The sequence below is a fragment of the Dermochelys coriacea genome, chromosome 2 (genome assembly GCF_009764565.3).
Source record: "Dermochelys coriacea isolate rDerCor1 chromosome 2, rDerCor1.pri.v4, whole genome shotgun sequence".
Taxonomy (NCBI): domain Eukaryota; kingdom Metazoa; phylum Chordata; order Testudines; family Dermochelyidae; genus Dermochelys; species Dermochelys coriacea.
In genome coordinates this window covers 65,589,002-65,602,119 of record NC_050069.1, presented here as the reverse complement: position 1 = coordinate 65,602,119, position 13,118 = coordinate 65,589,002, and the positions used below count along the sequence as shown (strand labels likewise).

General features: G+C 51.8%; 1 long non-coding RNA gene across 2 annotated transcripts in view; it reads left to right on the top strand.

Moving 5' to 3' along the window:
* Window positions 1–12,637, top strand: part of LOC122458677 — a 36,320-nt gene extending 23,683 nt beyond the window's left edge. For both annotated transcript variants that reach the window (XR_006278818.1, XR_006278819.1), the window contains exon 3: window positions 11,081–12,637. This is a non-coding gene — a long non-coding RNA (uncharacterized LOC122458677). The remainder of the gene's footprint in view (window positions 1–11,080) is intronic.
* The last annotated feature ends 481 nt before the right edge of the window (window positions 12,638–13,118 follow it).

The following is a 13,118-nucleotide window of genomic DNA, read 5'->3' as shown; positions in this document are numbered from 1 at the left end:
GTTGGAGCGGATACCAGAAGGGACAACCTCAGACCACCCCCTATTACCGGGGGCCGCCCAAGGCCCCAATTACCCCCCAAGGAACCCTCCAGACACCTTATCGTCCCACCACACCATTCTCCAGGAATCCACCTTGCCCCAGTGACCCGTCAGCTGGACGATGTTTTAAATGTAACGAGCCGGGGCATGTAAAGGCCAACTGCCCCAAGAACCCCAACAGATTACAGTTCATTGCACCGGAATCACCCCAGAGGTCTTCAGGCCCTACCTCCCAGATACCCTTGGAGCGGAGGGAAACTGTGAGTGTGGATGGGAAAAAGGTTACCACGTGGAGGGACACCGGAGCACAAGTGTCAGCTATCCATGCTTCCTTAGTGGACCCCAATTTAATCAACCCAGAGATCCAAGTGATGATTCAACCCTTCAAGTCAAACTCTTTCAATTTGCCTACAGCCAAGTTGCCTGTCCAGTACAAGGGCTGGTCAGGAATGTGGACTTTTGCAGTCTATGATGATTATCCCATCCCCATGCTGTTGGGGAAGACTTGGCCAATCATGTGAAGCGAGCCAAGAAGGTGGGAATGGTCACCCGCAGCCAGGCTAAACAAGCCGTCATGCCTAGCTCTGTTCCAGAAACTTCTACCAGGACCCGATCAGAGGTGATGGACCCGGACGCCAAGCCAATATCTGCAACAGCAGTAGTGGATCGAGTCCCAGACACCCAGACAGAGCCAGTCCCAGAACCGGAACCGGCGGAACAACCAGCACCAGACCCATTGCCAGCACTGAATCCAGTACTTGCAACCCCAACCCCAGAGGGCCCCACTGAACCTGAACCAGCAGCAACCAATAACCCTACACAAGAGGCTCAGCTGGAGCCTGAACCCCAACATAGCGCACCAGCGCAGAGCGGTTCACAGTCAACGGAAACAGCCCCATCCCCTACATCACTTGCAGAGGGACCAAGCATAGGTCCACAATCCAATGAGGAACTGATGTCTCCAGCATCAAGGGAACAGTTCCAGACCGAACAGGAAGTAGATGAAAGCCTCCAGACACCTTGGACTGCAGCACAGAGCAACCCACCGCCTCTCAGCTCTTCTAATCGATCCAGATTTGTTGTAGAAAGAGGACTTTTATACAAGGAAACTCTTTCTGGTGGACATCAGGAAGACTGGCATCCTCAGAGACAATTGGTAGTTCCAACTAAGTACCGGTTCAAGCTCTTGAGCTTAGCCCACGATCATCCTAGTGGCCATGCTGGGGTGAACAGGACCAAAGACCGGTTGGGGAGGTCATTCCACTGGGAGGGAATGGGCAAAGATGTTTCTACCTATGTCCGGTCTTGTGAGGTATGCCAAAAAGTGGGAAAACCCCAAGACCTGGTCAAAGCCCCTCTCCAGCCACTCCTCATCATTGAAGTTCCATTTCAGTGAATAGTTGTGGATATTCTGGGTCCTTTTCCGAAAAAGACACCCAGAGGAAAGCAGTACATACTGACTTTCATGGATTTTGCCACGCGATGGCCAGAAGGAGTAGCTCTAAGCAACACCAGGGCTGAAAGTGTATGCCAGTCACTAGCAGACATTTTTGCCAAAGTAGGTTGGCCCTCCGACATCCTCACAGATGCAGGAACTAATTTCCTGTCAGGAACTATGGAAAGCCTTTAGGAAGCTCATGGGGTAAATCACTTGGTTGCCACTCTTTACCACCATCAAACAAATGGCATGGTGGAGAAGTTTAATGGAACTTTGGGGGCCATGATACATAAATTCATAAATGAGCACTCCAATGATTGGGACCTAGTGTTGCGGCAGTTGCTCTTTGCCTACAGAGTTGTAGCACATCCTAGTTTAGGGTTTTCACCATTTGAACTTATATATGGCCGCGAGGTTAAGGGGCCATTACAGTTGGTGAAGCAGCAATGGGAGGGATTTGCACCTTCTCCAGGAGCTAACATTCTGGACTTTGTAAACAACCTACAAAACACCCTCTGAACTTCTCTAGCCCTTGCTAAAGAAAACCTACAGGATGCTCAAAAAGCGCAAAAAGCCTGGTATGATAAACATACCAGAGAGCGTTCCTTTAAAATAGGAGACCAGGTCATGGTCTTAAAGGCGCTCCAGGCCCATAAAATGGAAGCGTCATGGGAAGGGCCATTCACAATCCAGGAGCGCCTGAGAGCTGTTAATTATCTCATAGCATTCCCCACCTCCAAACAAAAGGCTAAGGTATACCATATTAATTCTCTAAAGCCCTTTTATTCCAGAGAATTAAAGGTTTGTCAGTTTACAGCCCAGGGAGGAGATGACGCTGAGTGGCCTGAAGGTGTCTACTATGCAGGGAAAAGTGCTGGTGGCATGGAAGAGGTGAACCTCTCCATGACCCTCAGGCGTATGTAGCGACAGCAGATCAAGGAGCTGTGCACTAGCTACGCGTCAACGTTCTCAGTCACCCCAGGACTGACTGAACGGGCATACCACTCCATTGACACAGGTAATGCTCACCCAATTAAAATCCAACCTCACCGGGCGTCTCCTCAAGCTAAAACGGCTATAGAACGGGAGATCCAAGATATGTTACAGAGGGGTGTAATCCGCCCCTCTGGCAGTGCATGGGCATCTCCAGTGGTTCTAGTTCCCAAACCAGATGGAGAGATACGTTTTTGCGTGGACTACCATAAACTAAATGCTGTAACCCAGTCAACTATCCAATGCCACGCACAGATGAACTATTAGAGAACCTGGGATGGGCCCAGTTCATCTCTACCTTGGACTTAATCAAGGTGTACTGGCAGGTACCGCTAGATGAATCTGCCAAGGAAAGGTCAGCCTTCACCACACATGTCGGGCTGTATGAATTTAATGTACTCCCTTTCGGACTGTGGAATGCACCCGCCACCTTCCAAAGACTAGTAGATGGTGTCCTAGCGGGATTAGGAGAATATGCAATCGCTTACCTTAACGATGTGGCCATATTTTCGGATTCCTGGGCAGAACACCTGGAACACCTACAAAAAGTCTTCGAGCGCATAAGGGAGGCAGGACTAACTATTAAGGCTAAGAAGTGTGAAATAGGCGTAAACAGAGTGAGTTACCTTGGACACCAGGTGGGTCAAGGAACTATCAACCCCCTACAGGCCAAAGTGGATGCTATCCAAAAGTGGCCTGTCCCAAGGCCAAAGAAACAGGTTCAATCCTACTTAGGCTTGGCCGGTTATTACAGACTATTTGTACCGCAATACAGCCAAATCGCCGCCCCACTGACAGACCTAACTAAAAAGAAACAGCCAAATGCCGTTCAGTGGACTGAAGAGTGTCAGAAGGCCTTTAACCAGCTTAAAGCGACACTCATGTCTGACCCTGTACTAAGGGCCCCAGACTTTGACAAACCGTTCCTATTAACCACCGATGTGTCCACACTTGGTGTGGGAGCAGTTTTAATGCAGGAAGGACTGGATCAAGAATTCCACCCTGTAGTGTTTCTCAGCAAGAAGCTGTCTGAGAGGGAAAGCAACTGGTCAGTCACTGAAAAAGAATGTTACGCTCTGGAAAAGCTTCGCCCATATGATTGGGGATGATTGGGGATGGCATTTCCACCTGCAAACAGACCATGCTGCGCTACAGTGGCTTCATACTGCCACGGGAAAAAACAAAAAACTTATTTGGTGGAGTTTAGCTCTCCAAGATTTTGATTTTGTCGTACAACACATCTCAGGTTCTTCTAACAAAGTGGCTGATGCACTCTCCCATGAAAGTTTCCTAGAATCAACTGGTTAAAATCGTCCTTGAGATGTTGAAAATATTGTTAGTCTTTATATACTTGGTAGTATATTTAGAGGTGCATGTGTCTTATTAACTCTTTTTTTCCTAGAGGTCCAGGAAGAAATCCCAGCCAGCGTTTCACCCTATCTGTGATTTGGGGGGCGTGTCATAAATATAAAGGGAAGGGTAAACACCTTTAAAATCCCTCCTGGCCAGAGGAAAAGCCCTTTCACCTGTAAAGGTTAAGAAGCTAGGTTAACCTCGCTGGCACCTGACCAAAATGACCAATGAGGAGAAAAGATACTTTCAAAGCTGGGGGGGGGGGGAGAAACAAAGGGTCTGGGTCTGTGTGGGTGAGGCTTTTGCCCTGGACAGAACAGGAATGGAGTCTTAGAATTTAGTAAGTAATCTAGCTAGATATGCGTTAGATTATGATTTATTTAAATGTCTGAGAAAATAAGCTGTGCTGAATGGAATGGATATTCCTGTTTTTGTGTCTTTTTGTAACTTAAGATTTTGCCTAGAGGGATTCTCTATGTTTTGAATCTAATTACCCTATAAGGTATTTACCATCCTGATTTTACAGAGATGATTCTTTTTACTTTTTCTTCTATTAAAATTCTTCTTTTAAGAAACTGAATGCTTTTTCATTGTTCTTAAGATCCAAGGGTTTGGGTCTGTGGTCACTGATGTAAATTGGTGAGGTTTTTTACCAAACCTTCCCAAGGAAGGGGGGTGCAATGTTTTGGTGAGGATTTGGGGGGGGAAGACGTTTCCAAACAGCTCTTTCCTAATAAAAAACCCGGTTAGACGTTTGGTGGTGAAAGCGAAAGTCCAAGGCCAAAAGGTAAAATAGTTTGGGGAAGTTTTAAGCTAAGTTGGTAAAAGTAAGTTTAGGAGGTTTTCATGCAGGTCCCCACATCTGTACCCTAGCGTTCAGAGTGGGGAAGGAACCTTGACAGCATACAATTGGGATTTGAATCTCGTAATTTTATTTCCCCAAAATTCTTAGGGAAAGGAAGGAGGATATTTTTGTAGCTTCCTCAGCAGGAAGTCAATGACATTTGCATGCTGAATTTCAAAGAGTACTGACAAATTAAGCCTTTTTATTCAGTTGCAATCACATTGCCTTTTGTGTGTGAGGGATTGAGGGGAATGCTGGTTAACATCTGTAAACACCACTACTTCTTCTTTGAGTGCTTGTTCATGTCCATTCCACATTAGGTGTGCGCACACTGCGTGCACAAGTGTCAGAAACTTTTTTCCTTAGCGGCTCCTGTCAGGCCGGAGGGGCTCCCTAGTGGCACCACTGCGCTGTGCATATATACCCCCGCCGGCCCGACCCTCTCCCGTTCCTTCTTACTGTCCGTGGTGGCATTGGAACAATCTCTCTCTCTCTCTCTCTCTCTCTCTCTCTCTCTCTCTCTCTCGTAGAAGAGCAGTCCCTTAGCCTTTAAAGTAGCTGTTATCAGATTGTGGACACTTAAGTCATTGGAGTGACTGGAAGCTTGGAGGCTTCCAGCACCTGCCCCAGGCCATGGGGCATGCTGCAGGCCGACGGCTTCAAGGCTTGCACCACGTTTCGCAAACCTATGCCAGTTAGTGATCCCTACGACTCGTGTCTACGTTGCCTGGGGGACGGACATCAAACTGAATGGTGTAGGATTTGCAAGGCGTTTAAGCCAAGGACAAGGAAAGAAAGAGACTTTTGCCTAAAGCAGTGGTTGATGGAGGCTGCATTGCAGCTGCTGGGCCTGGAGCGCCCGACACCGGTTCAGGCTTCCTTGGTGCGTAGTGCCCCGGAGCCGTTGAGAGACCTGGCACCGGCTAAGCACCATAAACTGTCAGCCCTGGAGCACCAGGCTAGGCCCCAGCACTGCTCATCCTCCCCGGTGCGGCCCCCGGCGCAACCTAAAGGAAGGCGCAGTCATTCCCCACACAGGAGGCCGGCACCTCCCAAGGCTCCAAGCGCCAATAAGAGCAGGAAGGCCGCGGTGCTGGCGCTGACACTGGCGATCCCAGCAGCACAAGCCCCACCAAGCCCAGACCTAAGTGAGCTCAATGCGGACGATGGGCTAGAGGGCATAACGGATCAGCCCGCTACGCCTGGTACCTTTGAGGCTTCAGTGGACCTCATTAAGCTGTCAGCGGCGAGCCCCCTCCCATATGGGGAGAACCCTCTGGCACCCATGCCTTGGGCGCCGTCGAGGGGTAAGCTGGCTCTCGAGGACACCATCCCGGCACCGCTCCCAGAGTTGGTCCCGGTCGAGCTCCGACTCCGCAGACTGACACTTGCCAGCAGCCCAGAAGGAGGTTGCGGCACTGGCAGCGGGTCGGCGCGAAGAAGCACAGGAAAGGACACGCCACTCTCCGGCACCACCCAGAGACCAGCACCGGGAGGAGTTGAGATGGCCCTTGCCAGAGGACTCTCGCAGACAGTCCAGGGAACGCCGGCACTGGTCCCAGGGATACCGGTCTGCTCCTGCTCCCGCTCAGCCAGGAGCCGCTCGTTCTCCAACTGGCGCAGATCATGGGCACTGCCATTGCATTCATGATCGGCGTTGCCGCAGTCCGGCGCCGACTCCGGCCACTATAGCTACCCGCACCGGGCCCTGGACAGCAGAGACCCTCAGGGGAGCTGGCAACCCCAATGGGGGCTGCCAGGCCATTGGCCCTTCTAGACCTCCTGGATCTATCAGGAACACCAAGGGGCCCCATCCAGGGCAAGTTACTCAGTGCAGCAACGTTACTCAGTGCAGCAAGTTACTCAGAGGCAACAATATCCAGACCTCCAGCATCCCCCGAGCATAGACGGGAGAGACTGGCACCGAGCCCGGTGCCGTCCCATGGACTCCCGCCCCGGCCTGAGCCGGAGGCCCCTCCCACTGGAGATGGGGAGCAGGAGGATCAACCAGAGGGGGTCAAGCAGCAGCTAACCTCCTCATCTTTCCCCCGATGAGGCAGTGGCGGGTATAGAGGTGTCCGGCCCTCCACCGATAGACCGTAGAGCCCATCAGGAATTGCTGCATAAGGTCGCCCAAAACTTGGGGTTGCAGGCCGAGGAGACGGTTGAACAGGAGGACCCCATGGTGGACATTTTGAGCCTCGAGGGTCCATCCAGAATAGCGCTCCCGCTGATTAAGACCATTCAGTCCAACTATAAAACTATATGGCAGACCCCCGCCTCCAGCGCTCCAAAGGCTAAAGGAGTGGAGCATAAATACTCTGCCCCATGTAAGGGCTATGAGTTTCTGTTCTGCCACCCGAGTCCAGGCTCCCTAGTGGTTTCAGTGGTAAACGAAAGGGAGCGCCATGGGCAGCAGGCCCCGGCCTCTTAGGCCAAAGAGGCGAAATACCTGGATCTTTTTGGTAGAAAGGTGTACTCATCTAGGGGCCTTCAGTTGAGGATTGTGAACCAGCAGGCCATCCTCAACAGGCACAATTTCAACTCCTGGGTGGCGGTGGGGAAGTTTAAGGACAACCTCCTGGAAGGTTCCCAACAGGAGTTCATGGCCCTGGTGGATGAGGGCAAGGCAGTAGCCAAGGCCTCTCTCCAGGCCTCCCTGGATTCGGCAGATGCGGTGGCTAGAACAATCACGTCGGGGTGGTTATGAGGCTCTCGGCATGACTCTAGGAGTCAGGCCTGCCACCCGAGGTCCAGAATACACTCCAAGACCTCCCCTTTGAAGGGTCCATGCTCTTCTTAGACCAGACAGACACGAGGCTGCATAGCCTCAAGGACTACGCTACGCTCAAGTCACTGGGTATGCACACCGCGGCGACCCAGAGGAAGCTCTTTAAGCCGCAGCTTCCCCCTCAACGCCAGTAACAGCCTCGCCATAGGCATAAGCTTTACTGTAGGCGAGGCAGGGATAACAGGCGACGGCGCAACAACAATAACAATAATGCGCTGGGCCAGAACCAAGGCCAGCACAAACCCAGCTGGGCACTAAGCCAGGCTTTTGAAGGTGTGCTCGAGGACAGCATACCAGACCAGTCACCAGCTCCATCCCTTTGTTTCCTGAACCACCTGTCCTGTTTCTCCCATGCGTGGTCCACCATTACGTCAGACTGTTGGGTCTTATGCATGGTGTGGAACGGGTACTTGCTGCAGTTCACCTCCCTCCCCCCCTCACACCCGCCTTCCCCATCCCTCTTCAGGGACCCCTCTCATAAGCATCTCCTAGAAAAGGAAGTCTGCTCGCTGGTAGAGGCGGGGGCGGAACAGGTGGTGCCACACAGCCTAAGGGGAAAGGGGTTCTACTCCCGGTACTTCCTCATCCCCAAGGCCAAAGGGGCCTTCACCCCATCCTAAACCTGCGCAGGCTTAACAAATTCCTGATCAAGGCCCAGTTCCGCATGGTCTCTCTGGGCACCATCTTTCCTCCCCTGGATCCGGGGGACTGGTATGCCACCCTCGACATGAAGGACAAGTACTTTCCTATCCCCATCTACCCAGCACATCAGTGGTTCCTATGCTTCACCGCTGGCCGAGAACATAACCAATTTGCGGTTCTCCCGTTTGGTCTAGCCGCGGCCCCAAGGGTGTTCATGAAGTGCATGGTGGTGATGGCAGCCTTCTTACGGAGGCAGAGAATCCGGGTGTACCCGTACGTTGACGACTGTCTCCTGGCGGGCCGATGGGAGGCAGAAGTACGGGGCCATGTGGAGGTGGCCCTGAGATTGTTCCGCGAGCTGGAGCTCCTGGTCAATGTCCCCAAGTCCATGCTCGTACCCACGCAGAGAGTGGAATTCATAAGGGTAGTCCTGGATGCGGTGCAGGCCAGGGCAAGCCTTCTGGTATCCCAATTCTGGGCTATCCAGCAAGTGGTGGCCTCCCTGCTCCAGTTTCCAACGACAACGGCCAGGTGCTGCCTGCGGCTGCTGGGCCAAATGGCAGCATACATACACGTGGTCAGGCATGCCAGACTGAGGCTCAGGACTCTGCAGGCATGGCTCGCTCAGGTGTACCACCCATGCAGAGACCCCCTGGACTTGGTAGTGACGGTCCCAAGGGACGTGCTGGACTCCCTGCTGTGGTGGCAGTCACAGCCTGTGGTTTGAGAAGGCATCCCCTTTGCCTCCCCACAACCGGACCTGACGCTAGTGATGGACGCGTCAGACCTCAGATGGGGGGCTCACCTGGGGGAACTCATGACACAGGGGTTGTGGTCCGGAGCAGAGCGGTCGCTCCCATACCAATGTGAAGGAGCTCAGGGCAGTTCGTCTCGCCTGCCAGACCTTTCACACCACTCTGAGTGGTCACAGCATGAGAGCTCTGACAGACAACATTACTACCATGTTTTATATAAACAAACAGGGAGGGGCTCGTTCCTCGCCACTCTGTCGCGAGGCTCTCCTCCTCTGGGACCTTTGCATAGCCCATGCAATTCACCTCGAGGCATCCTATCTCCCGGGGATACGAAACGAGCTGGCAGACACCCTCAGCAGGTTGTACCGCATGCACGAGTGGACGCTCATCGTGCTTTCGCTCTTCCGCAGGTGGGGGTTTCCCCGGGTAGACCTGTTTGCCACCAGGGCCAACGCCCAGTGCCCACGTTTCCGCTCGTTCCAGGGCCGCAGCCCAAGCTCGCTCGCAGACGCGTTTGCGATCCCGTGGAGAGGGGGCTTAATGTATGCCTTCCCCCCGCTCCCCTTGGTGCACAAGGTCCTACTCAAGGTGTGTGGTGATCCTCATTGCCCCAGCCTGGGCCTGCCAGCACTGGTACACATTGCTCCTAGAGCTGTCAGTGGCGGCCCCAGTAGTCCTGCCCGTACACTGGGACCTCATTACACAGGACGGCAGGCGGCTTCTCCACCGTGACCTACAGTCACTGCACCTGACGGCATGGAGGCTCTGTGGCTAACCGCCCTGGAGAGCCAGTGCTCCCTTCCAGTGCAGCAGATTCTGCTTGGCAGTAGGAAGCCCTCTACCACAGTGGCCTATATGGCCAAGTGGAAAAGGTTCTCGTGTTGGTATGAACCCTGACAGGTGCGGCCATGCCAGGCTCCGGTGCAGGCCATCCTGGAGTATCTTCTGCGCCTCAAGCAGCAAGGGCTAGCCCCATCCTCACTCAGAGTGCACCTGGCGGCCATCTCCACCTTCCATCTGGGGTTCTCGGGGGGCTCGGTGTTTTCTCACCCAATGGTGGGACGGTTCCTTAAAGGGTTGGAGAGGGTGTTCCCATACTCCCGCCCACCAGTCCCTCCATGGAACCTTAATCTGGTCCTCTCAAAACTCCTGGGACTCCCTTTCAAGCCCCTTGTTTCCTGTTCCCTCCTCCACCTTTCCTGGAAGGTGGCATTTCTGGTTGCCATTACCTCGGCCAGAAGGGTGTCCGAACTGAGGGCCCTCATCTCTGAGCCACCGTATGCAGTATTTCACAAGGACAAGGTGCAGGTCCAGCTGCACCCCAAGTTCCTCCATAAGGTGGTCTCCCAATTCCATTTGGGCCAGGACATTTGTCTGCCGGTGTTCTTCCCAAAACCCCATACAGACCCGAGTCACTGCAGCTTGCACACCCTGGATGTGCGTCGAGCACTGACGTGCTATTTGGAGCGCATCAAGCCCTTTCATGAATCCACGCAGCTGTTTGTGGCTGTAGCCAAGAGGATGAAAGGCCTCCCGGTGTCGGCGCAGCAGATTTTGTCTTGGATTACAAGCTGCATCTGGGCGTGCTATGAGCTCGCAGGTGTTCCGGCTCTGGCAGTCACGGCCCACTCGATCAGGGTGCAAGTGACTTCCACGGCATTCCTGGCACAAGTTCCAATCCAGGAGATCTGCAGAGCAGCCACCTGGTCCTCGGTGCACACCTTCACGACCCACTACATGGTCAACCAGCAGGCCAGAGAGGACGCGGTGGTTGGCAGAGTGGTCCTCTGAGCAGTTATTCCGTGACTCCTACCCTCCTCCAGAGGTAAGCTTGTGATTCACCTAATGTGGAATGGACATGAACAAGCACTCGAAGAAGAAAAAACAGAAGAAAGGGATAAAAAAAACCGGTTACTTACTTTCTTGTAACTGTTGTTCTTCAAGATGTATTGTTCACATTCATTCCACCACCCACCCTCCTACCCCTCTTTCGGAGTTGCCGGCAAGAAGGAACTGGAGGGGGTCGGGCCGGCGGGGGTATATATGCACGGCGCAGTGGCGCCACTGAGAGGCCCTGCCGGCCCGACAGGAGCCACTAAGGGAAAAAGTTTCCGATGCTCATGCATGCAGCGTGTGCACACCTAATGTGGAATGGACGTGAACAATACATCTCGAAGAACAACAGTTACGAGAAAGTAAGTAACCGTTTTTTTTATCCCTTTCAGATCCGCTTACAGGGTCACTTCTCCCATGATGCCTACAGAACACTGCCATGTGATAACAGCTAAGCAGGTGATGAGCAGAGATTACTGTTATTGATCATCTTATTATACCAATGTATTGTGCACCCAGTTGGTCTATGCAAAATGTACATGATTTACTATTACCCTGTCCTGTCCTCCCATTCAACTCTCCACCCATTTGTCTTGTGTTTTGTCTTTAAGGTTGTGTGCTCTTTGAGGTAGGGATTATCTTTTGCTATATATCTGTGCAGCACCTAGTACAATGTGCCCTGAACCTGGCTGGAGGCACTACTTAAATACAAACAATGAAAACAGTAATTAATAATAAACTGACACACTGACCTGTCTTAAACAGTACAAGGATTGTCTGGACAGTCCAGTTAAGGTGTCTGTCCATTTTAAATTGACAATCTGTACAGAAACCTGTTTTACATAAAGAGACCTTAATTCATTTTAATCCCACCATCCACCATTTTCACCAGTATTCATTTTACCATGACCCACCCTTGTGGTTCCTCTCCATCCCCACATTCTCACTGAATATTACCCTCCATGAAATCCATAGATCTGTGTAGGGTGACCATATGTCCTGTTTTGACCAGGACAGTCCCTTTTTTAAGCTCTGTCCCAGCTGTCCTGACTCCCCTCCCCCCTCCAAAAGGAGGCATTTGTTCTGTTTGCTCTTGATGACTTGATCAGTTGGCAAGTTCAAATGGGACAAATGCTCACTTTTGTCAAAAAAGTGGGGTGCAGAGTGGAGGAATGTGTTGGGGGGTGAGCAGAGATACCAGCCCTCCCCACCCCGGCCGCAGTGAGGAGGCAGAGCTGGGGAGGGGAGGCAGTGTTCCAGCATGGGGGTGGGGGGACCGCAGGATTCCAGCGACTGGCAGACAGCCTCCTGAGGCCCCCCTCCTCCCTTGCAGGGTTCTAGCCACGGGCAACAGTCTCACGGGGGGGGGGGAGGGAAAGGGGGAATCGGGCAACTGGCTGCAGGTGTCCCATTTTCTCTTTGGGAAATATGGTCACCCTAGATCTGTGGCATACTGTCTATTAACTACTTTAAGTGTTTCTCTCTGTACTTACTGAGTTTACTATACAGTGCTGTGGTTCGCTTCTTGTGAGAAGAAAGGCAGACAAGTGGTAGCCTATCACCAGAGAAAAGGCTATCACCAGTTCACTGCGGGATAGGTCCTCATGTGATCTTAAAAGTGGGGAGAGTAAACTCCTAACCTATACCAGGAATGGATACGGGCTGGGACTGCTTTTTCTATATAAATATGAAAGGGGTGGTAGGAGTTGGGATGATTGACAGACTGACAAGTCACTGGCAGAAAGTGACCTGAAAGGAGCAGGGTTTTAAATACAAGGTTTGCTTTCTTGAGAAGTCAGAGGGTACAGTGGGTAGGAGAGATCAGCTATAAACAAATCTCTGGCCTAGAAAAGTAGGAAGTGTCTGTGCCTTTGATCAAAGCATTTGGGTTTTTGCATAGTTAACTGTCTTTTCTTTTTCTACAAATAAATACAGCTGCTTTTTTGGTAACAAAATGAACTTGCTCTAAACTGGTTTCTGTTGAAGGTTCTGGCACTGCACTTGCTGTACCTTTAAGAATTTTCTCTAGTGAAGCTTGGAGACTTTGATTTCTTTCTGTTGGGACATAAACCAGTAAGTGTGTGTTCACTAGAGTGCACAAGACTTCACAGTTGGAGGGTGAAGCATAACCATTTAAGGGGGGAAAGGAGGTTGGTTTGAATGAGAGAGCTCATATGTAAAGGAGATGAGGCTGAAGTAGAGGGGAAGTATGGTTCTAAGTAGGCATAATGGAGGCATGCAGGTATTTAGTGCCTCCTGTAAAGTGAGGCTCAGTGACTTGTCACACATCACACAGGAAGTCAGCATAAGAGTGGGACCAGAAATTAGAGGCCAGATCCTTGCTAAAGTCTCTTTGTGCCACTTGAGCCATTACAACCCAATGTAAGTTACAGCAGCTCCAGGCTGCTTTAACTTGTTGTGTGGAAAGGT